Below are 25,491 nucleotides of genomic sequence, written 5' to 3'. Positions count from 1 at the left end.
CAGAGTTTTCAGTTGGCTTCAAAGCTCTGTGCCGAGCTCAGTTGGGGGCCTTCAAAGCCCCCAGTCTGTCAGCAGGTTTACGCTCAGAGAAAGCTTCTTGTTCTTTAAGGATTTGGCTCACAAATAGCGCCCAGCCTGGGCCAAGGCAACTAGCTTTCACCCTGACAGGATAGTCGACAGACTTCTGCATGTTAGTGATTTGTTTTGGGGTCTATTCCTACTTCAACCTGAGTGAGTACCTGTTCTGTTTTAATCTGCTCTCTTCTTATGATTCCTGTATGCCGCCCTGCTCTTAAATATCTCTGAAAGTCAACTGTAACTTGTCTGTTAGAGACTGAAGAAATTCTGCTGAAACAAGTTTCAATGTCATTTTATTGTCCCAATATTATTTGCTACTGGCAACCAATAATAATTAACATAAAAGTGGCTGCTAGTGCATTGACAAAAATAACAAAATTACATTTGTGCATCTATTTTATAGTTTTCAGTTTAAAAGATCATTTTTCATTTCATTTAAATTTGCCTTTTTGTGGTTTGGTTCAGTGTTTTATTATGAGAGCACTACTTGTTTGGCTTGATAGTTTAATGGACGTGGAATTGTGGAATTAACACAAGTGTTTATGGGACCTTTCCTCATAACATAACAAAATAATTCAGTTATAACTCAGTAATCACATTTATTGAGGGGTTCTATTTTGTTAATAGGCGAAATTAAATGTTAAATAATAAAAGTAAAATACAAAATGTTAACACTCTTCTTTGCATCAGACTGGTGCTGCCACTGCTTTCGTTCACTTAAAACAAAAACAACAGGTTTCATCACTAAATACCATGAAAAAAGGGAGACGCAAACTTGCTCCGGCCAATCATTGTCAAACTCAAGTCTGGTCTGAAATTACATTTTTAACTGGATGTTTTTCGGAAGCATAAACAGGTAAATCAAACTTATTTTGCCCAGTGAATTTTAGGTGGCTTCATTTTGCCCATTAAATATTTGAACAAAAAAAATGCTGGTTTATTTTAGGTCTGTAAATAAATGTGATGGTCATGATGTGTTCATAATAAACAACCACATATAAGAGGTTTTTTTTTCAACAGTAGATAAAAAAAGCATTAGGTGGTATATTCGCGTGCGTGTGTGTGTGTGTGTGTGTGATATATTCAGCTAAATCAAATCTGCTCATTTCTACCTGTGAAGCACTAAATATACGCACAACACACAGAACACACTAGGCCTTTTACACACAGACTGAGACCAGTATGAGAAAGACAAATCCAATTGTTCACACAGTAAGAAGGCACTTGGCATCAGTTGAAAGAAAAAATAACCTCCACATCACACTAAAGGCAGCAGTCGTTCAGAAATATTTAATATAATCGTCCGTCTTTGTTGGTGTTGTTGCAGATTTTATTTTACTTAATGTTACTTAATGTTACAAAAACAACACAGTCATTATTGTCAGTCTGAACTGTTAGCCTGCCTCTTCCTGCCTGAGATGTTTGTAAGGTCAGGTCATTTGGAATGGAAGTAGCTTTGTTAGCACAGTGTGTTGACACAGTATATAACCTTGTTTCTCCTACTGATACATACTTCCCTGTTGTCCTGATCTCATTTACTGTGTCTCCACGATACACTGCTGTCCACAGGATTCACCGACACTGCAGCCTTTTTTCACTGCTATTGTTAAATGCTTTGGAAAAGGGCGTCAGCTAAATGCCCTAATTGTGTTAGTAAAATGAGGGCCTGCCCACATGTTAGCCCAATAGTCACAGCTCTCTTAGGAAAGCAGCACTGAGCGGCTGACAGGACGAGATCAGAAAAGGCAGCCATTATAATCAGTCACTGGGTCTTTTGGAGGAGACATTCAGTGTTTGTGGTTTGTTCTAAATTTAAAGGCAACCTCTGTGACCTGCTGGCTTTCACATCAGCCTAAAACCACTCCGCTCTCCCTCCCTCCCTCTCCCTCCTCTCATCTTTTCTGCTTTCCCTCAATTTACTCCCTCGTACTCCCCCAATGTCTCTGCCACTCTCCCTCGCTCTCTTCCATTCTACATCTGCCCCTGTTTCTTTCTGTCATTTCGAAAAATGCTGGGTGTCCTTTCAAGACATTTGTATTTGAAGTTGTGACACATGATAGCATCATCATCCGGTAATATTATGATTTGTTTTCTTATAGTTTATTTTATAAGATTCTGCAGGATCATGTGTCATCACTGTGTAATTTCTCTGTGATTCAACACCGCTCCGTTACAGACTCTTTGGTGTTGCATCACTGTTGCAATAATATTTATGAGTTGTTTTTTGTTTTTTGTTTTGGGGCAAAGGGTCCAACTTTCTTTATCTTTCTTTTAACTTATTTAATCATTGATTGTGTTGCTCCTTATTTATGTTTTTCTACTGCAGTGTGTGACTTTGTAAAACGCTCTTGAGATGGAAATAGTTGCTCTACAGACAATCCATTGTTTAAATATGGGCAAGGGTTATGTGAGGAGAGCTGACGGAGTTTGCGTTGCATGGATGATAGCCAGTGAACGATGCTGCCGACAACTCCATGTTCAATATTTTAAAAGGAGCCATAAAAACAAGATTACATTACATTACAAATGTTTCACCACTTTTTTGAAATCAGAATTGAACATACTAATTGTTACAGGTTTGCAAGTGGAATGTTTGCACATCTTTTCTGCAAACAAAGTGATGTGCCATTCATTACCAAACATATCTGTACTGCAGGCAGAGTAGTCAAGCACACACACACACACACACACACACTCTGTGTCTGTGAAGCCCCACTGCTGTGACTCGTGTAGAATGAGGCTGGGTATTGTCCTGATGAAATAGACATGGAGTTTCTGGTAAAAGACATTGTCTTGTGGGAGCATGTGTCTCTCTGCATCAGCAGTATCAACACATATATGCAGATCACCCATTTAATACACTCCAATACAATTACAGATATTGTTTTTTTTTTTTTTTTTAAATGCACATTACATTGATTATAGACTGGATGGTCCTTTTCATATATGGCACATCCATTTGTTTGCCCAAAAAAGGCTGAAATGTGGACTCATCTGACTATAAGACGTGTTTTCAGTCTTACATGGGTTTGGGCTGTATTTCTGCTCAGAATTGATATGGATGGCTTCCTCTTTGCCAAATACAGCTGCCGACGGTGTTAAGCGACAATGATTTACCAATGTACTCCATCTATATACCCATCTGTATATATCTATCACAGTAGAATACTACCCGGGGTCTTGATGTTCACACACATTCAGCAGTCCTTGGCCTTTACGCACCAAGATTTCCCCTGACTCCTGGAACCTTTTCACGTTAGCATATGCTGTAGATGGTGACAGAGTGACAAAGTTAGGCACAAAGTGCTGAGCCACAACCTACACTTTGCTTTCAAAGACTAAGCCTTTGGTGTGTTACACACAGTCTAACCTCATCTGTTACCTGTTAAACTCTTAATTGTGTAGCTTTCTCTGTCACACCTGAGTGAGTGCCTGCCACCAGCAGCAGGTCTGTTGGAATTCTGTGGGGGGCTGCTTCTCATTGCTGGGAGCAGGTTTTCTCATTATCTTGAGCGGTCAAGAGAGCAATCTACAAATCCTCCTGAAAAGCTTCGTTTTGGCTTTATAACCCGTGGTTCTGTCATCGGTGCTTATCGTGTCCGTATCACAAACATGATCTGTGTTGCCTGAGCTAGCTTTCCATGGCGGCTGGTTTCTGGACGCAGCCGTTTCTAGAGCCACTATATTTTGGATGCTACTCTCTTGAATGATTGGATGACAAATCTTCTGCTAAAGCTTAGATTGGGCTTTGACTTTAGAATCCGCGGTTCCATCTTCGGTGTTAAACTTGTCCACATCTGGAGCATCATTAGCAGCCACACTGGTGCCATTTGAGCTAGTTGTCCATCAAAAACATGACACAATGGTTTCCCATCGATATAAGCAGCTGAACGACTAGGAAAGTGTTTCATAGCGATTGATTGATTCAGAGCATTGTTAGGGTTCAATTATTTTCTCTGGATCTACCTGCATCATGTTTTTTAAGGAGGCGTATAAAGCTACGTGTGTCCTCATATCGGGATGAGTCACCACAATGTCATCAAGATTCTTAAATATAATTGATGTAATGCCAGTTACCACTGGGTGAAAAGCGCACTACTCACTAGGTATAGATTCCTCTCGGCGTTATAAAAATGTTTTCCAATCAAATGCACAATATCACACAATGTACACAGAGGAAGACCTTCAGGGACCCTGTAAGGAAGGACTTGCAAGGTATTGCCAAGTTCCATTTTGGAGACATTTTGAGCCAAAGTCGATCAGCTTCACCTGAAAGGGCTGTAAACAATGACTAATCAGCAGAACATTATCTACCTTGATGTCGCCGTGTACCATTTTCATGCTCTTGAGAGCCTTCGGTGCCACCAGCAACTGTCTTGTGATAGCATGAATTTCAGAAAGATACACTGGCCTTACATGGTTCAATTCAAGGTCGTGGAAAGTCATGTCCAGAGACTTTATGGCTACCATTTATGTGATGTCTGATTACCCACATATGTCCAAAAACGACCAGCCACCGCAGAATTTCGTCACTTGGTGCCCGCTTGATTCCATATGTGGAACCAATTATTCCACATTTGGTTTTGGTGCATCCATTGTGACCCATGGAAAGAAAGCTATTGCGATGTTATAAAAAAGCTTCTTTTCTTTTCCTCCTTGTTGGTGTTTAACGTGATATAATGTGATATATATTTACAGATCTCTGGTCTCCATTAATTTCCCATGGATAAAATGTAATACACACAAAACATGTGAAAAGGCATGAAATGGTAGGAGCAAGGATGTCCTGAATGACCCAAATGATGATATATATTCTGTTATTGAACTTCACAGCTGGCTTCTTGGAGCATCGGTGGTGTTATCAGCTCATCAAAAACACCCTGCTGCAGTAACTGGCTGACCAGCTGAATGACTGCATACCTTGTCGATGGAAATATTCTCATCACTCACAGGACATTCCTGTTACAGGTATAGTAAACTTGTTTTTAAACCGTTTTTTAAACAGTGGTGTGAAGGCCCTATTGTTTTTGCTTCGACAACTGTTATGCTGCATAAAAGCTCCTTTATATTTACATGGGTCTTCTCTTTGTAGACCATGTTTGTAATGGACATACTTTTTGAGTTGTATTAAAAACTGAAGGGTTTTTCTACCTATATCTTTCAAAGGGGGATGGGTGATGTGAGAGATATTCAGCTGCTACATGCAACTACACCAACAGATATTGCTAAATCCTACACGGTGTACTTTTTAAAACACCCACACAGCAGACATGTGCATCCAGCACTCACATTCTGGTCACATGTCTCTCTTTCCTATTTCCAGTGTTTGATCCAGTGATTTTCACCAATATTGGACCGATACCAACACTGAGCAGCAGACAACAGAGTTGTGATGACTGCAGATGAGACATTAGAAACATCATTTTAGCCTTCACTGAGTTACTCCTCATGTACGGTCTGTTCAGTGGAGGAAGGAGACATTGTAGCTTTTCCCAGCATGCACTGAGCCGAGGACATCGACGGTGCATCCTATGGAGAAAACAGATTAGACTCTCCGATCTCCCTGACTGGTGTGTGTTTGAGCTTTGCACCGAAAGGGAAGGAGGGCACAGAGAATCATTCAAACTACAGACAGAAACCAACTAATGTAGCCCAGCAGTGTGCTGCTGTGCTACTCTGGTATTATTATCCAGCGCCACACCCTGTCTCTGTGTCTTACCTTTCCTCTCCTTCTGCATCTTTATTTCTCAACACAACATTGAGGTGTGTGTGTGTGTGTGTGTGTGTCCTCTCTGCTGTGTTAATCATATTTCTCCTAGAATGTTGTTAGCTCTCGCTGGAGAGAGGGAAGCTGGGAGGGTGTGAAAGGGTAGAGCAGAGGGTGATCTAGTGGAAGAAATGAAACGGTGGAGAGAAATCACATGGAAAATGAAGAGAGACTGATGCAGAGGAGGAGGAGGAGAGGGAGTGAGTAATTGGTTAAGTTTTACTCTGGTTTATAACTCATTTTAGAGGCAGTTTTTAAGGATACCTGCATCTCTCTCTCCCTGCCTTTATCTCCCCTTGTCCCCTCTCCGTCTCTCCTCCTGTCTCTATCCCTCTAAACCTTTAAATAATGCAGTGGGAGAGATGGTTCTTACATACTGAGGAGGTGTCAGCACACAGTTATGGGAACGTCGGCACCATTGCACCTTCCCAAATGACACGTACACATGAGCACTTCCACACCTGCACACACTTCTGTCATCTCTGTTTACTGTGCAGCTAAACTCTGCCACACTGACGAGATAATTAGACGGGCTTATACGCTGAGCGTACTGCATTAAGGCCCAGTAACATAAAATGAATGGTAATGCCACACATTTGTACGCAGGGAAAACACACCGGAACTGCCAATTTGATTTAAAGATATTGCATTAAAAAAAAAAAAAAAAAAAAAATAGGCCTTTACAATAACACGTTTGCATTGTTTGACATTGCTATTATTATTAATGGTCACATGAACGTATTATAACAGAATGGAAAACAAACATGGTTAATTAGCAAAAAAAGATGTAGTAATGAATAAAGCTGACAGATTCAGTACATATTTTATTTTAAATATGGATACATTTCACAACACTAAATATCATGTGAAAAGATGTGCTATATTTATCTTAATCAAGTTTTTGTGAAAAATTACAGTGTAAATGTCGACTGTCAAAGGATAATGTTTATACTTTACTTTTAAAATTCAATATTTTAAAAAGGTTTTAACATGGAAGAAAAAATATAATAACAACATTAATAAATGAAATCTGAATTTTGACGAGATACCAACAGCATTTTGGATTTTGGAACATTATTGCAAGATGATTTTAAACAAAATTTAAATAATTGTCAGTAGGTAAAAGGTACATGACAATGATTAGCTGCACTAAAGACTTTGTCTGCTTATCTGTCTGATTTTGAACTGCATAACTCAAAAGCACAGATTTTGATTGAGTTGTTATGTCATGGCCAAAAGAAGAAATGATTAGAATTTCGTGCCGATCTGGATACAATGCATTTTTAAATTTACTTTGCAAAATAAGGGTGGACGGCTGTGCTTTCTGTTTAATTTCATATTTAGTTTAATTAAAAATGATGACCTCCTCAAAAAATGATGGTCATTTATTTTTGCCTGCAGGATGTTTGGTATAAAAAAATGTGTGTTTGTTGTATGTTACCAACTCAAATAAACAGGTTTTGTGTTCCAGTAAGTTTAATCCATTTAATTAATCATGTCTCTCAGACTATTTGGTCACCGAACAACACACAACGTAACCTTCCAACCAACTATGTCTAACCGCTCTTACATCACCGATCATACGCCTCAGACTGCCCTTCATTCAAAACCTCCGTGGATCTCTCCTGTTTTCTTTTTTTCCTTCCAGGAACTGCTCTTTCCTTGGAAAAAAATATAGAAAGCCACTCTTTGTCTGCCTGTCAACTCTGGATCTGCTGCTACTTGAATAATTTCAGTCAAATTTGGATTAGACGAAAGTCTAATAATAGCCAATCTGTTCGAGAGAAGCTCCTGCCTGAGAGCTGTTTCATACTGTCACACTGTCAGCTTTCCTTAAATACTTTTGTTTGTCTATAACACAACTGACTTCACCTAATAAACAATAGACACACGTTTACTGCACACGTGATCTGCACTTTCATTGTGCGGGTGTTTTAATTGCACTGTGACCTTGAAAAGAGACAATGAAGAAAAGCTAAATCAGCAAAAAATATATATAATTACATTCACCCCCACAGCTTATTGGACACTTTATTGAAGGGCAACACTGGAATTAGAGTTTCTGTGATTAAGCTTGAAGTATAAGTATGAGCTTTCATCATTTATTCTAATATTAATAATAAGCACACAATCCTCAAATGTTTTTCCCGAATTATATGTGTTAACGGTTCAGTGTTAAGTGTGTGCGATGATGAAACGAGGATAACGCCAAACAAAGCACGAATGTGTGAGAGACTAATACAGCAGACACTGTGAATGTGATAGATTATTATATTATTAATACTAAGGGGATATTTCCCATATCATTTGAAAAGGAGAATATCACCCACACAGCTTTGTAGCCGCAGCCGAGGCAAGGCTGCCTTTATGCATAATTCATATTTCCGTATCGTCATGATGATCATGTGCTATGAGTGTTTGCTCTCACAGCAGGGGAGCTTGTTGGTGTGTGTGCGTGTGTGTGTGTGTGCGTGAGTGCGTGTGTGTGTGCATGCGTGTGTGTGAGGGGGAATCAAGGTGTCAGGAGGGACAGAAAAAGAAAAGGGGTGGGGGTGTGTTCCATGTTTGCCTTAATTATGCCTCATCTTGAAGCGGCCCATTTTCAGATTTTTATAGCTACTTATTTTCTCACAGCAGAGACAGGCCGTTGTTATGGGATGCGGTGGCTTCGAAAACAGTCCATAAATAGCTTATAACTCTGCCGAGCTACACACCTCTGATCTCCAGGATTCTTTTTAAGCAGACATATAAGTTGATTACAACCCACTTCTTTCAGATTATGTGGTGAATATCATGTAATTCATTTTGAGCAAATATTAGCTATAGTTTGCAGTTTTTTGTTTTTTTTTAAAGAATACATTACCAAATAATGATTGTTAAACTTGTGCAGCAAGAAGGTTGCCGGTTTGCATCTTGGCTCGGGCCTTTCTGTGTGGATGTTCTACACGCGTGTGTGTGTGGCTTTTCTCTTTCCATGGTCACTGGATAAACTTGCTAACACATTTTCATTTCATTAACCACAATTAGCACAGGTAATTCAACACGAGTAAATATAGTGGTGATTCACTCCTTTTCTATTGCCAGTGGAAGTGTTTGTCCTCCTGTACGTTTCCTCCAGGGAAAATGCCATAAAAAGAAAAAGTGACACGTGACAGAAGAAAACACTCTTCTATGGAGAGACAACAGAGGTCACACTTTTTTTTATCTTTCACTTCTGTCCCTCTGTCAAACTCAGGAGAACAATTTTGTGTCACTGCTTGAATTGTGCACCTCAAAATGTCATGCTGGAAAAAGGTGCAAACTCAGCAACAAGACTGCAAAAATAAAGTAGTAGATGGCAAAATGAGCTGTAGTTCACATGGGTGTCTCCATTACTATACCAATCTGAGCTGGCGGCAATAAAAATCTGTGTCTATCGACTTGAGTCGTTTGACCCAGAAGTGAAATCCTTATGTTTGCATCTGGGTTTTGTGATCAGTGGAAAAAGTCCCTGCACTTTGGAGAAGCTGTAGTCTCACAGAAATGTTGATCTACACCGAGACAGACTGTTTTAAAAAGACAAGCTAAATCAGGGGTGTCAAACGTATGGCTCGCAGGCCAGAACGGACCCTCCAGAGGGTCCAATCTGGCCCATGTGATGAATTTGTGAAGAATTCACAGTAGTAATTGAAAGTTTCAGATACCTGTGGCAATATGTTTTGTGCCTTTATCCACTGTGATCTATAAGCTGTAATGCACACATATAAATGGTAAATATAGGCATTATACTTCGCATAAATCGCAATCATTTTTCTCAAGAACATTTTGAGTTATAGTTGTTTATAGGTTATTATGCTATGCCACTTGAGATCAAATTGCTTGTGTTGTATATGACTGCTGAACTAAAATGAGTTAGACACCCCTGAACTAAATCAAACTAAACTAAAGGTTTATTTAACCATAATATTGACAAAAAAAAAAAAGAAAAGATGGTAAACCCTGACCTCATGCTTGGTTTTGTTTGTGAATCTCATCACCTGGACCCTGGAGGATAATAATAATAATAATAATTATGGACACACACATCCACAAAAAAAAAGGTATACAAATACCAGTGTGTGTGTGCGTGCGTGCATGTGTGCATATAGTTTAGAGGAGGTGTGAAGTTGTCCATACTTAGTATTCCCTTGGTGTTTTCAGGAAAGATAGTGCGTGTGTGTGTGCGTGTGTAGGCTGGAATTCAGAATGGTATTGATTAAACACAGCAGGGGGTGAGTGTGTGAGCGCTGCAGATAGCTCACTCACCTGTCACTCTGCAGAAACACACACACACACAAACATCAAACTGTCCGCTGGCTTCATTAGAAAGGAGCTGCCTGGCTTTCGATATGATGAATAAAATAAATCAAGGAATTTTAATCAGCTTTAAACAAGCCAAATATCACATTTGTGTTGAGAATGTGTCCGTGAACCGTGTTCTGTCCTCAAGACAAAATGACAAAGAATACATTGACGAGCAGACTGACGAAAAAGAGCAAGTTTAGATGTCATAACTACTGGTGTCCATGTGATCTTCTGAAGTACAGACTTGTGTCAAAATAATCTTAAAGAAAACAAAGCTTCAGTTATTTTCCACTGTATTTAAAGGGACATTTAATTTTTTCTGTTCTGCAGTGCTAATGGATGCATATTGAAATAAAGAAGAAAAAAAAGAAAAGCATTTTCACTTTGCAAAACATTTTCAAGCGATGATGCGGGGTGTTTTCTGAGTCCACAATGACACCATGTAGGTACAGCAGGAGAGTGACATGAGTGGATTCCTCTCAGTTGGGAGCGTGTGGTTAAATCAGACATGACACAAGCGCAGCACAGAGTCGAGGAAACGCGGCTGGCTTCATCTGTGCAGCTCTTCACGCGGCAAACTGCTCCCTGATTGGTTTCATCTGAGAGTTTTAGCCACCAGCATGTTTAAGTGTGACACCACTGTGACTTCATCGTTAACAGCTATAGGTGTGATCGTGGTTATTATTTTGAGCCTCATATAACTCGGTACGAGGAATAATATATGGATTTTTGTTACATTTGAACATAGACTCTATATATCCTTGAACCTGTGTCATTACTGAAAAAATCCTACAGCATTAGTGCTGATAATGGATGAGGCTTCGCATGTGTGTCAGCAAACTCGTTTACATTTCTTTCTTTCTACAGAAATACACTTTCTGTATGACTACATATGATTACAATGATGGTTTCTCTGTGTTTACATAGATTCTGCTCCGGTGTCACAGTAAAATACTAAAATCCACAGGAGAACACTTTTGTGTCTGTTCTCTCTCTCTCTCTCTCTCTCTCTCTCTCTTTGTCTGTTCATCAATATCCCTTTCTTTTTCTTTCTTTTTCCCCTCACTGTTTCACTCTCTCTTTCCACACTATTGGGTTTTAATCACTGCTGTAATTTGCAACTCCCTGCTGTGCATGCACACATTCCAGACACACACACACACACACACACGCGTGTTGTGGGGGCAGGAGGGAGATATGGACGGATAAGGATAATGAAAGAAGGAGAGTTTCAGAACTGCAGGCCAACTCACCAACTCAACAATCTGTCTACTGTGAGCAAGAGAAGCTGTGCAGCCAAATTATAATTATCGGAGAGAAAAAAGACATGGCTCAAGATATATTACCCAACAAATATGGTGTTGGAGTTGATGCAGAACCTGATGGTCACTCAACTTAGTCAAATTAATCATTATGCTGAAAGCCTGGCGCACACAGGATGACAATTTAGCATTAAAAACTGATACTCTTTCCCTTTAAAAGAAAAACTAATATAATCAAAATTTCATGCAATGTTTTTCCACTTTGGACTTGCTAGTTTGGTCCCAGATTTGGATTATGTAAATTCAACTTTTAGTTTTGCACCAAGACATAGAAAAACATCTAACGACTTTAGAGTTTGTTTCAACTTGTTTATGGTTGTTGTTTTTTTTACACCACCACCACAACCAACAATGTTCATTTCATGAAGTCCTAATGTCTTGTGTCTTTGTACAGAATAGTGTAGTTCAGTTATAATGTTCCACTTATTCTATAAGAGACAAATAAGAATCCTTGGGGCAGAGTGTATCACTGCAGCTTTTGCACGTTCCACTACGTTTAAGATTTTCTCACAACAAATGCATGTAGACAGCGTGTGGAGAAACACAAACACTGAAATGAAGAATGTGTTTTCTGACTGAAAAGACTTTGTCTGATATCCACCGAGTATACGCACACTGACTGGACCAGCAGTTGTTTTCAAAATCCTACACAGAAAACCATGTGACAATGGCCATGCAAAACCCAATTATAAAGAATCCTGGTCTTATGGTTATCATGGCACATTGGTCACAAAAAGGAAAGGACCGTGTGTGTGTGTGTGTGTGTGTGTGTCTTTTATGTGGGTCACCCCACCATGTCTAATGGCCCCTCACTGCGTGCGGCGTCCTGCGCTGAGCTGCTCCCTGCTGTCACACTCACACACACAAACAAATGCGTACGCACAGCGGGGGAGATTTTGGGGTGTCCCTCGTCCTAATACCCTCCACAATACACCACCGCTGCATCTGTTGCTCCTGTTCTAAAAGTTAAAAGTTTGATCACTTAGGTGCGAGCAGGTCTTTGCTTTCTGTCTTTCATGGAGTTTGTGTCCTCTCCTCATCACTTCCCCCTCTCTCTCTGTCTCTCTCTCTCTCTTTCTCTTTTTTCCTCCTCAACTTGCCGTTACTTTTCTTTGTTTTCATTCCACCATCAGTTAACTAAGGTTTTCACTTAGTCTGTGTAAAGAGGAGACTTAGCCCCCCGTCACATGGACAGTGTTTTATCCAGCCAGCAACTTCCTCACACTGCAGGTGAGCCTCTGCACCATCCAAAATTTGTGTTTGCTTCTCTCAGGATTACTGTCATTAATTCTTGTAAGAAATGGTGACGCACACTGGGCAATTTCATTGTGTTTTCTCTTATTTTGCCTCAGTGAAGCCTAATATTATAATGGTTATAATGGTATAAGTTCTATTTTCCTCATGAATGCTGATAGGATGAAGAATGGTTTTTACGTGCTCGTCCAAATGTATTCTGTGTGAACGTGTATTCTCTCCTCCAAAAGAAAGACGCCAGTGTTTTTAGTTCCCTCTGTGTCTATCGGGGCCGTTCGTAAACAGTGTGAAAGGAAAAAGACTGTCATTACAATTTTCAGTCCTGCAATTTTATTTACGATTTGCATTGTGGAGGAGACGAGAGGAGAGGAGAGGAGACGAGGGGGATGGGTGAGGTACAGAGTGAGAAGGGGGGGGGGGGGGAAGACGAGAGAAAATTGTGATGTGAGAATTAAGAGAGAAACTATTGGCAATTCACACAAAACAAGACATACGTGTTGGCTGTTTAAACAAGTAAAATGGGAGAAACTTGCATGAAAGATGAAACATCTGCCCACAGATATTTATCAGAAGCATGTACATGCACTTTCATAAAGCATAGAAACACACACACACACACACACACACAGACTCAATCTCTGCCACAGAGAACCAGCTACGTCAGTGCGTTTTTACACTGCAGTAGTGTCTCTTTGTCTGAGTGTCGGCCAGCCGGCTGTAAGATGGAGGGTGAGAAATATGCTTTTGGTGGACGTCTTTGGGAAGACAGACAGGAGACAGAGCTTTGTAACTCATTGTGTTTGTGCAGCATTGTTGTAATATTGATTTCTGTCACATGATTATTGTACTGTAGTGTTTGGGGTTTTGTTCTTCTCCTGTCGAAGAGTGGATGAGATGTTGAACAATGCAGTGAATGCAATTATGAGTGGTGTAGTCTGCGTGTGTGTGTGTGTGTGTGTGTGTGTGTGTGTGTGTGAGTAAGAAGGGACAACAGCTGATGCTGTGGACAGGTGGAGGGAAGGTCGCCATCCCCCACTAATTTTAACACACACTGCATATGTGTTAGCATGTTTGTTTAGACACACACACATGCACACACATGCACACACATGCACACACACACAGAGCAGAGGTAATTTGTTCCAGCCATACTTGTCGAACCAGAGAACTGTGAGCAGACGAGCAGTTGTTATGTACAGAGCACACGTGCAGGAGTCTGGTTTCCGTGACTTTAGAGGACATTAAGTTGACTTGCATTCATTTCCTGAAGACTTACTCTAACCGTAACCATAACTACTGACCTAACCCTAACCCCGTCTTCACCTTTACCCTAACCCTGTCCCCATAAGGAAGACGTGTCTCCATAAAGTGACTGTGTAAACAGATGTAGGTCCCCACAACATGAGTAATACCTGGAACACAGGGAGCCAAAAATACAAAGGGACCACAATGAGAAATCATTTCCTTCTTTCTGTCTTTGTGGTTAACCCTACACTGTTACTCATCAGGTTAATTGGTTCATATAATTAATAACTAGCAATATAAACTTCATGCCATCAGTTGTGTTCCCGTATAAAACTCTCTTTCCATTCACTTTCTTGGCCGATTGAAATTAATGAACAGTCACAGCACGCTGACACCAGACCAGCAGTGTGATAAACATGTGTTTATGCCCCTCACAAATGTCCAAATATCACTGATGATGCACTGCCTGAAGAAAGTGATATGCAACAAACACACACACACAGACACAGAATAAAAACCCAGCAATTACATCGGGAGCCGCAGAGAATGATTCAGATGTATAGAAGGCCTCAGTCAGAGGTTTGCCATTGTTTGATAAACACAAACATAGATGCATTTAAGGCTTTTGATTCCAGGTTGCTTTTCACTGCTCGCAGTGGGAGCCGTGCTAAAGAAACAACCCTCGCACACACGCACACACACACACCGTGGACCGGAGTGATAGGATTAGAGAGTGGTGCGAGTCATTTTCTCCCTCTTTCTCTTCATTTCTCACCCCCTCTCCCTCCTCAGCCTGCCAAGGCTTGATTATTCACAAGGTTAGTTAGTGATTGCCTATAGCGGTGGCAAACACAGGTTCATTATCGCTGGACCACTTTCACTCTCTGCCTCCCTCTGCCCTTCTTGCGGTACGTGTATGCATAATGGTTGAAGGAAAAGGCACACTTAAAAATGTAAAGAAACACGATGTTGTTGAAATGTTGACTATCAGATTATATTCTGCATTTATTTTTGGTTTTTTTAAGTGGTGCAAAACTGAGCAGATAAAGATAATAATATAAAATAATAATAATATAAAAAAATAAAGGTAAATACAATCTATCTATCTATCTATCTATCTATCTATCTATCTATCTATCTATCTATCTATCTATCTATCTATCGGTTATAATATCAATGGTCTGAGGTGGCACAACATCTATCGCATTTCATCTTCATATTTCGTATTTGAGGATGATGTCAGCTGTCAGTTATATGAATAAAAAATACAGCAGACCTGGAGAGAGAGAGGCGTGTTTTTTTTTTTTTTTTCCAGAATACTGATGACACTGTATGTGCACTTGTGGTGGAGAATATCAGCGCTGCTGCAGCAGACTTCAAAAGGCAGCCATCAGCCTGTATTCTGCTGTCACGCTGGAGCTGCCATTATAAAACCTCCACTGGCAGCACACAAATGGTTTTCAAGAGATTACGTTATTTATTTATTTATTTATTTAATTTAACGTGAGGTACAACAAATTGGTGGGGCTATCACCAATGATCTTGATCCAGTGTTGCATTATCGATATCCTCACAGTGAACGAGGCTTTTATTTATTTGTTCCTCGTTCCGTTGTCTGGTTTTATCAAAAGAGTGTTAGTTTTTCCCTCTGTCCTTGGGATAAATGAGTGTAGTGTTGACACATGTTAGTGCTGGCTGGTTAGTCGAACAGCCTCTCCATCACTATTCAGCCATTTTGTTTCCCTGTCTGTTACACTGGTGGAGTCGATGTATGTGTGTGTGTGAGTGTGAGTGTGTGTGTGTGTGTGTGTGTGAGAGAGAGAGACAGAGGGAGAGGCTTTTGTTAAGGTAATGTTGAGAAAAGAGCGAGAAAGAAGACACCGTGAAAAATCTCTCAGCCCATCGTCAAGTACCGATGACCCGCAGGCCTGCTTCTTCTAATGCAAACATTATTTTCCCTTTCTACTATATATACGAGAGGAGAAAGAGTGCAGTGACATAAAGTGTTTTTAGCCATAAATTGTTAGGAATGTATCGCGCAGGCTGGTGATCCTGTAGATCAGTGGCTCTGTTGTCTATTGTGTGTTAAGTGGATTAACAGAGCGGTCAGTGAGACAGACAGCCAAAGTGGCAACCATAACCGTGGTTCACAAGCTCGTGTCGCCTCAGATTTTCATACGATACTGATTTGTTTTCGCCGACTTTCCCCACAATGGCGGGGTGGAGTTTGTGCAAAATCGTTGTGTAATCTTTTTTAATAAAAGCAAGGAAGTTGGCACAGTGACACTTCACATGTTTACACACACACACACTGTGTACATTCAGTGCTCTCTCTCCGTGTTGTAGCGCATGGACAGGTTGGATATTTAGGTGTAAAATTATTAAAACATTATTATTATTATTAGTAATATTATACACGATACCATTGTTTTTTATTATCACAAATACTCTGGCCAGAGTTCACGATGCAAAGTGAATGATTTTGTCTCTGAATGCCATGTAGCATATTGTACATAATAAGATAATGTGCTCTAAACATTACAAATATTTTACAATGTTAAAAGATATCCATTAAAAACCATTAAAATAAAATATAAAAGAAATGAGTGAGTGAGAACGTATTGACGTACAGTATTTTTTTATAAACTTTTTATATTACTTCATTTTGTGTATAAGTTCAAGGCAAAAATGTCTGCATAATAGCAAAAGCTTATTTACAATAAAATGTCCAAAAAAGAAAAGAAAAATCTCAACCCATACACATATCTGATCATTTTAAAAGGGCATAATTCAATATTTTTCTCTCCAGCAGATGTTATATTCAACTTTGTTTTATTGCTAAAATGTGTCATGACTCTTAACACTTAAAATGAATGGGAAATACATAAATTAGATTTCGCACCACAATATTCAGCTATCAGTGTTTATATATTGTTTCACTTCATGTAGTGAATCTAATCTAATCTAATGGGTCAAATAATAAACCTGCTGTAAATGTATCATTATTATTATTATTATTACTGTAGATAGATTAGCTTAATTAATTATGCCTCTCACTAATATTTTTACAATATAAAATGTAATTCATATGAACTGCTCGACTCTGTGGTACCAGTTTATCCTCAGAGTCAGTTATGGTGATAGTAGTGTTTCAGTATTTTTCTTATTCAGTTTTTCAAATTCAAACTTTATACTGTTTGTTTTTTGCTGCAGAATGTGTGTTTGTATATATACATATATATATATACATACATACATACACACACACAATAACACATGTCTTATTACATACATACATACATACATACACATATGTATATATGTATGCATGTATGTAATAGGACATGTGATATTGTGTTAAATACACATTACTTTTTCACATTATTTTTTCCGCTTGTGTCTTGGTTGTTTTTGTCACTTATTCTTAGTAAACTAAAACATAATCTGTCAATTTCATCGCTAACTCGATTTAAATTCATTTCATTTAAATTGCCCTTTTACTCATAAAAATACATTTAGATTCTTTACACAAACAACGTGTAGTCCAAAGACCAGTATCAGGTTGGAATCCTGGGCTTTGTGTTGTGATTTGACTTGATGTTTTATTTTTCTCCTGGGCCACATGACAACATAACAATATAGGTATTATTACTAAAAGAACCAGGATGAGAATAATCATGGAAAAAAAATGGGCCTACTGTATGTGTGTTTAAATCCTAGTGTCTTTTATCAGACGTATTATAATGATAATAATTAATAATTTAAAGTAAATCTTCTTTTATATTTATTATACTATAATATAATATATATGCTGCATATTTCTTATCTCTACAGGTAATAAATCATCACATGTCTTAAATGTTTTTTAATCACACTCTGGATTTCCACATGTAACATATGGTGTGTGTCTTTATCTGTACACTTAACCTTGACGTAAATGATAAGACTTATATAATTTCGTTTTTTCATGTACAATACTTAAAGAAAGGAAGTACTCTACATATATTGACTGCGTGTGAATCCACTTTACCTTTAGCTTTTTAAAGGGAGCAGCTTTCACTCTCCATTGAATCAATGAGTTCCATTCATTTGTGTTAGCTTTCATCAAGGCCTGTGCTGAGGCTGCTATTCATGTCCAAACAGAAATGTGTCGTTGTGACGATGTGTGTGTGTGTGCATCATTTTAAACTTAATAGTGTCCACAATAATGTCCCTCAGTTGTTTGTTTTCTCAAACACACACACACACACACACACACACACACACACAGTCTGTCAGACATACGGAGGATCAGTCATGCTAGAGGTCGTCCATGGGCCAACTTGACATTGTTGTCTATAAGCTGCTTTGGAGTGAGTGGAGAACTTTAAAGGACAAATTCAAATAGTTTGTGGAAAAGAATAGGCTTTCTCGCTTCACATGTAGCTCAGTGTAAGTGAACCGGTCTTTGTGCAGCAGAGGGAGGGCATCGAATCACTTCAAGTCGCGGTTCAAACCATTTCGAGTGTGAATGAAAACTGCAATTGATTTGCTAATGATAGAGTATTCACTCTAAATATGATGGCTGCAGCAACCTTGTCTGTCTCGATAGTGAACTGTGTGAAGGAAAATTGGCTTCCTAAATTGATTATGCTGAAGGTGAACTGGAGCCATCCGTTCACGATGCTGTTTTATGCTACTGAAATATGGTTTGATCAAAATGTGATACAGATATTTTTCTTGGCTTGAATTTGTTGGGGCTTACAAGATTACAATTATTGAATTATTGTGCCTTAAAATGAATGATTTATTTAAATCTCTTTGTCTCTAGATAAGGATTCCTGGCCCAAGATGCCAAGATGTGTAAAAAAATATATATATTGCCACATGCTGACTTTCAGTAATTGTATTTTTTTGTATTTTGAAAATTAATTTTTATCCTCTGTGGAAGAAAAAAAAAACAGCCATTGTAACATCTTCTCCAAACACCAAACAGCTGTTGAAACATGTTATATTTGCTGCCAAATTTTAAATCTACCTGATACACACACGCTATACTGTGAATAAAAAAAAAATCCCCAGTTATTTCCCATCAAACTTACATTTACTTATTAAAAATGTCTCTCAGTTCACATTGACATGGCAATAACATTGACAGTCCCTGAGTCCTGCTGTGCACAAGACACAAATGGCACATAAATCCAGATGTGACTGTTTTTTAATGAGCAGCTGTTAACGATAATCCATGTGATAAATGATTTTACCAGCTTTTAATCCTTCGTCTCCGGAATCTCTCCATGCAGAGTTTAATTTGTCACTTATAATTTGAACGTGATATCATGTTCATATATATTTATATATAGCACATCCGGCCTCTCACTGTCTGTCTGTCCGGGGGAAAATGAAATCAAAACTTTTATTCTCATACAAAATAGAACTGGCTGTGAATGCTGTCCATGGCCTTCCTTGTATGAAGCCTGTTGTGCTACTTGCCATATAACAATAAAGGTGTGATGTATACTGTATACATTTTTATGCCGTATAATTATTATACCACTGTGCCGTGCAGCTGTGAATATATCTGTCTCTGGGTTTTTTAGCCGTTTCTCACTCTTAGACCTTTAATTTTCTCGAGCACAAGCCAGCATGAGTGTTGCCTCTCTGTCTGCACAGGCTACATGCGGGATGGGGGACTTTTACCATGGCAACTGCTATTGGAGCGCAGATGCAGCGACTGAGCCTTTGCTGCTGCTGTAATAACACAGGATTCACGGAGGGCAGGTGAAATGTCATGCAGGCCATTGTTTAAAATGAGCATGGGAAGCTTTAGATGTCTAGTGTGGTCAATACTAAATCCCTCTTGGCTCTGTTGAAGAAATTAGGTTATTGTCTGTATTATTTCAGCACCATAGCATCCCCTTTTTTTTATTATTCAGCAGTTTGTAGATGACAAAAGAATAGCTTCCTATATTGCCTTCATAGAACCACTTCCATTTTTATGTTGGCTCTGCCAATACTGTCAAGTGTCTCCTTCACATTGTTTCCTATATCGGCTTACTGTCCAATTCCCATAATCCCACTGTAGGCTGAGTCAAACATCTGGTCCCTGCAGTGTCATCTCACCTTTTTCTAATATTTCTGTAACCTCCTTTGTATGTACATTGGATTACACAGTGGCAAGTTTCAGAAAGTACACCTGAATTTTAATTAAAATTATTTTTTTTATTTAATCTCAGCATGTCTTCCCTGTCCAAGAAAAGACAAGCGCATTTGCCTCTGAACATTCTGTGTTGAATAAGGTGATGATTTCATTGAAAATACACAGTGTAGCAAATATGTATTTGAGGTGATAGCCTGGCTTTAATGTGTATGTTAACCTAATTCAGCTGCATTTTTCATTTTTCAATTTTATATTATATATGCAGTACACTACCTCCCATTGTCCCTCAAATGAAATTTAAAAAAATTCAAAACCAATTTACATACCTCGTGAAATCCATGTTAGTTTACAAATTAGGACATCTGCAGTCCTGCACCTAACTACATGTTTAACAAGTCAATGTTTTGTTTGTCCTGCTCTATGAGAGCCAATTGAGTGTTATTTACACACACACCAATTAGTAAAAGTGAATTTGACCTTTGCATTTAACCCATCCGTTTTTACACACCAGTAGTGAACACACACACACAAACCAGGCGCAGTAGCAGTGGGCATCACTTATCTATGCCTGGGAGTAATGGGAGGTTGGGTACCTTGCTCTGGGGCACTTCAGCCCTTGACCTGTCCCAGGATTTGAACCAGTGACCCTTCAGCTAAAAGCCCAATTCCCTTCCACTTGGCCATGGGCTTTTTTCAAAAGGGCCATAAGTTAAAGCCTTCGACACAAAAGCACCAGTCTAAAACACACATTCCTTCAATCTTCTCTCTGTCTATTGGACTTCTTTGACCTGCACTACCATTGTAGTGTGTGTGTGTGTGTGTGTGTGTGTGTGTGTGTGTGTGTGTGTACTTGTATTTGTTACCTCTAGGACCTTTTCTGGCCTAAACACTAACCTTGTGTCACATCTAAACCAAAAACCTGATCCCAAATAGGCAGAACCCCATTTCCGAGGAACTGGCTAAGATTTGAATAGTGGTTAGGGTTAGGCATCAACTTTTTATGGTTAAGTTTAAGGATAATGCTTTATTTAGGTTGTCCAAATGAATGGACATCAATGCAGTGTCCTCAGAAGAGTAGCTGTGCAAATCTGTGTGTGTGAGAGAGGGAAGGGGTATTTGTTTTGTCTGCCCCTATCTATAGTTCTGTCCTGCCCCTTTCTTTCACAGCTAGAGAAAGGAGCCACACCCCTCAGGCCTTGGCCTAGTGTATGTGCGGGTGGCATTTTACTCTCTTGGGATTTTGGGATTTCTATTGCAGTCTCCACAACGGCAGGTAGAGCTATATAACATCCACTCATTTGTATGTCTGACATTAGTCATACAAATTCTATTTTTTTTTCACGTAAGCAAAAAAGAGATGGTGCTTTCAAAGTTCCAAGTTCCGACAACAAATGGACATTTACTCGCAAACTAGGAGCAACCTCACCAACCCCGACATAAAATGACTGCCACCATACAAACACTTCTCTGTTAATAGCGCTTCTGTTGTATTTGTTTCACAGTAAACATGTTGTGCACATCGTTTTGTTTAATTTTCAAATGTAGCTAAAGTGTTTGAGGGTGTAAAATAACATATAAAGCAGTGGTCAGCAATTGGTGGCCCGTGGGCTAAAACTGGCCCACCAGCATCAGTATCAGGCCCAGCAGATGATTTAACAAATCTGATCTTAAATTATTTGCTTATCTTCACAAAAAAAAAAAGAGAATTTCATATCGAGTTCAGAGCTTTGAACCTATTCAAATAGATTCTCTTGCTAGAATTGACAGTTAACCTAAACTAAATGTTTGGATTGAAAAATAAAGATTGTCATGGACAGCCAGGTTTGGGGAGTAAATGTCTATAAAATAGGCTCAAAGAAGACGCAGTCATTCTTAAAATTGAAATGACGCACAATAAATATTCACAGTACGAGATACGTATCTCACATGCATTTGTCTTTGTAATAAGCAGGTGGTGACGTCACTCCTCGTTCCGAATGCAGCACGAATAACCAAATAGTTTGAATGTAATGTAAGTAAACAACATTTTGCTTGATGCAGACCACCAAACTGTTGCATTCTGTTTATTGTCAACATTACTGCTTACTTTCTCCAGACATCGTCAGTACATATTAGTGAGCTTGTTCCAGACACAGTTGTGCATTTCCAAGTCACCACCTCCAACAAGCTTGATGATTTGTATGTTGTGGATTGTCTGTATCAGTTCTTTCTTTGCCCACATTTCAGCCTTTCGCTTTGACAAAAAAAAAAAAAAGCCTCAGAGCTTTTGCGACTCATCTCTTCTTCAGTTTGTGCTGCTGTCTCAGAGTCTACTCTTCTTTGGAGGGTGTTGTTTTTAGCTATACCTACAGTGTTTCCTCAAAGCACAGTTGCTCACTAAATTAGCTCACTACTCTTTTTTGTCAGGCGAATTCTTGAATGGGCTATTCCCAATGTTTGTGCCATGCCTCTGATCGATGTGTCCTCTTTTCCCCGCTTCAAAATGGCTTGTTTTTCTCCTACACACAGCTCTCTGCTCTTTATGTTGATGTTTCATTTTCAACTGCAAACACAGTCTTTAGAGGTAAAACCAAAGGTTGAAAACCAAGAGCAGTCAATTAATATAAGCAACAAGAATTACCTTTCAGTCTCATTCTCCAGTACTTTTGCTCACAAAAATAGGTTCAAAGAGTTCAAAGAGACGTTGCCATGTCCACAGTTTGGATGTAACCAGGAAAATAAGAGCTGAAAATCTAGCCTTTTATCTTTTATTAATCTTTTCATCCTTAATGTCATTAAATAAATTAGGAATGTATGTGTATATATGTGTATGTGTATGTGTGTGTTTTTGTATGCATTCTGTACAATCCGTATAAAACACCTTAAAGGAAACACATATGTACCTCCCATATACAAAATATAATCTACATGCACATAAATTAAAGGACAAGGACACATGTGTCAATGCAGCCATGCACACAGGCACAAGATTGTACACAGATACTAATGTAAACACTCAAGAGTTGGTTCTAGCCAATAAGAGCCAAGCTTGAATCTGACCTGTGTTTCCTTTGTGAAGAGAAACCCTCAGGGAGACTGAAACCTTGCTGCCTCGATATGTGTTTGCGTATCTGTGTTGTCCTGGTTCTGTCCTGTGTTTAGGGAGCACAGAAAGCGCACACACACACACACACACACACACACATATACTTGCAGCTTCCTCCCCGTCCTGCATTAAGCCGGGTGAATGCACAAGTCAGGATAATTGTTGATTCTGTCAAGGTGTGTTTATCATACATGATGCACTGAGTAATAATGTATGCAATCCCCATATGGCTTGGTTATGTGTGCTGGTATGTATCATGAGTCTTAATGTGTTTCTCCAATATCAAATTCAATTAAATACACATGTTTTTTTTTCTTTAAGAAAGCTCTTTAACAAAGTATTATACCTGTACTGTTAAGTGAATTAGCGTACAATATATAACTTGACCTGTATTGCAAGTGAATATGTGACACTACTTTTTTTGCTATACAATATAGATAGCCTTTCACATTTCACATCAAAAAATGAATTTTATACAAAATATTTTGTTATTATCATTGTACTGTATATATTATAAAATATGCAGTCTTACACCGTTCTGCATCTATCAATAAATTGCAGGTGTAAACACTCCAATGAACTCTTCCTGCTGCCTTGATGGAACATGAAAAGGCCTTTTCAGCTGGAAGAGCAAGTGCAGTGTGGGATCCCTGAAGTGGCGCAGCACAGGGTCATTGGAGAGCCACGGTGTGTTTAGGAACAAAACAATCTGTGTTATTTCAGCACAGCCTGCTGTATGAAGAGCCATTTCACAGGCATTATGGATTACTCTTTGGCACAATCTGTCCAGGATCAAACAAACTGGATATTTAACCTCACGTGTCCCTCAGTTGAGAGTTGTCCTCTGATAAACAAGGATACATATGCAATTGAATGTTAACCACATTGGGTTAAAAATCACACACTGAGTCATCTGAGGAAATACAAATGAATTGTGTTTATAAAGTGCTAATCAGAAATCTAATCATGAATGAATCATTAGTGATAACTAATAGATAGTATTAATGTTTTGTTTTGTTTCTTTTGTATACACTGTACATGATGTAGTTGTTACAATTCTACCCTTTGATTTGATGTGTGCTCTTCCACAAACATTAAGAGAGAAAAATTGTTTTCATTTCATTTTGGAATTCACAGGTAAACACACATCTTCTGCCTCACTTTGCTATTTTTGGTGTGTTCAGTTTGACAGATGCAGTAGCTGACTAAATCTAAATTTTACATTACATATTGAAAAATTACATTACATTAAAAGTATGTACATGTGTAGCAGATGCAAATGTAATGTGATTTCATGTGTAATCTGACCCAAATTAAACTCTTCCAGTGGAAAAATCTTGACAAAAATAACCTGATTTGTATTTGTTGCAGAATGTCAACGGTTAGACTTCAACAGGACTAACCCTGTGTTTTTCATCCAGCCCCAGAGGTCAGAGTAATGTTGATATGTACTGAAACTCTGCCTCTGATATAAGAAAACCCCAAAACTTAATTATAACTAAAACCCTGCTCTGTGGCTGCAGTACAGCACCATCTGTTGAAACCTTGTATGTCCTCTGTCTTTACAAAATGTATTATGTATTCCTTGCACTTTTGAACTGTGTGACAGAAATGTCTTAGTTTTGATAATAGATCATTCTGCGCTATAATTATATTTTATAGGCCTGTAATATGCCAGTTCCATCAGGTTACATTTAAGAGCATTCCACATAAAATGAAAAATGAATATGCTTTTCTTTTCTGATATACTTGTATGATCTTTTGATTTGTTTGTGCTCACCTTGTGACGGTGGCAACAGTTAACAAAAGAAGTCTTTAGCAATGGTCTGTTTTGTTATATAAGCACTGCAGAAAAGCAGGTGTGCTGTCTTTTATTAAGAATATTAATTTCTTTCACAAGGGCCATGGAGAATAAGTTGTCTCTGCAAGTTCCTGTGAATTCATGTGACTACATAAACTGAGTCACTCAATTTCATAAATCATGGGTGTTCAAATCAAATGGACTGATGGCACTAATTCTCACCGAGACGCGAAAACCATCCAGAGTTAATAAATCACTCACGGTTACTGAACATAATGTTGCAATCCAATGACACAGTAAGGCACAGTGACTCACACCAGGTCAAGTGCTCATATGTGTTGACATAATATCCAGATGTTCTGTCCAAGGACTGCTTGTAAATAAAGGGTAAAGGAAATAGTCTGAAGGCAGATGAGAAGAGAGACTTCCTGTGTTTGTCATGACATTGTTATCTATAAATTGAAGGGATGGTATGAA

General features: G+C 38.8%; 1 long non-coding RNA gene across 2 annotated transcripts; it reads left to right on the top strand.

Annotated features, from left to right (window-relative positions):
* On the top strand, nt 1-23,860 carry LOC131470846 (uncharacterized). 2 transcript variants are annotated; one of them, XR_009241941.1, is made up of 3 exons: nt 1-231; nt 4,912-5,046; nt 23,775-23,860. It is a non-coding gene; the product is annotated as an uncharacterized LOC131470846 (long non-coding RNA). The 2 variants fall into 2 exon arrangements; XR_009241942.1 differs by lacking the exon at nt 23,775-23,860 and adding an exon at nt 5,402-5,498.
* Nucleotides 23,861-25,491: the final 1,631 nt, after the last annotated feature.

This window comes from Solea solea, chromosome 13, assembly GCF_958295425.1.
Source record: "Solea solea chromosome 13, fSolSol10.1, whole genome shotgun sequence".
Classification (NCBI taxonomy): Eukaryota; Metazoa; Chordata; class Actinopteri; order Pleuronectiformes; family Soleidae; genus Solea; species Solea solea.
Note: the sequence above shows the minus strand (reverse complement) of the source record. Positions and strands in the feature narration are given on the sequence as shown.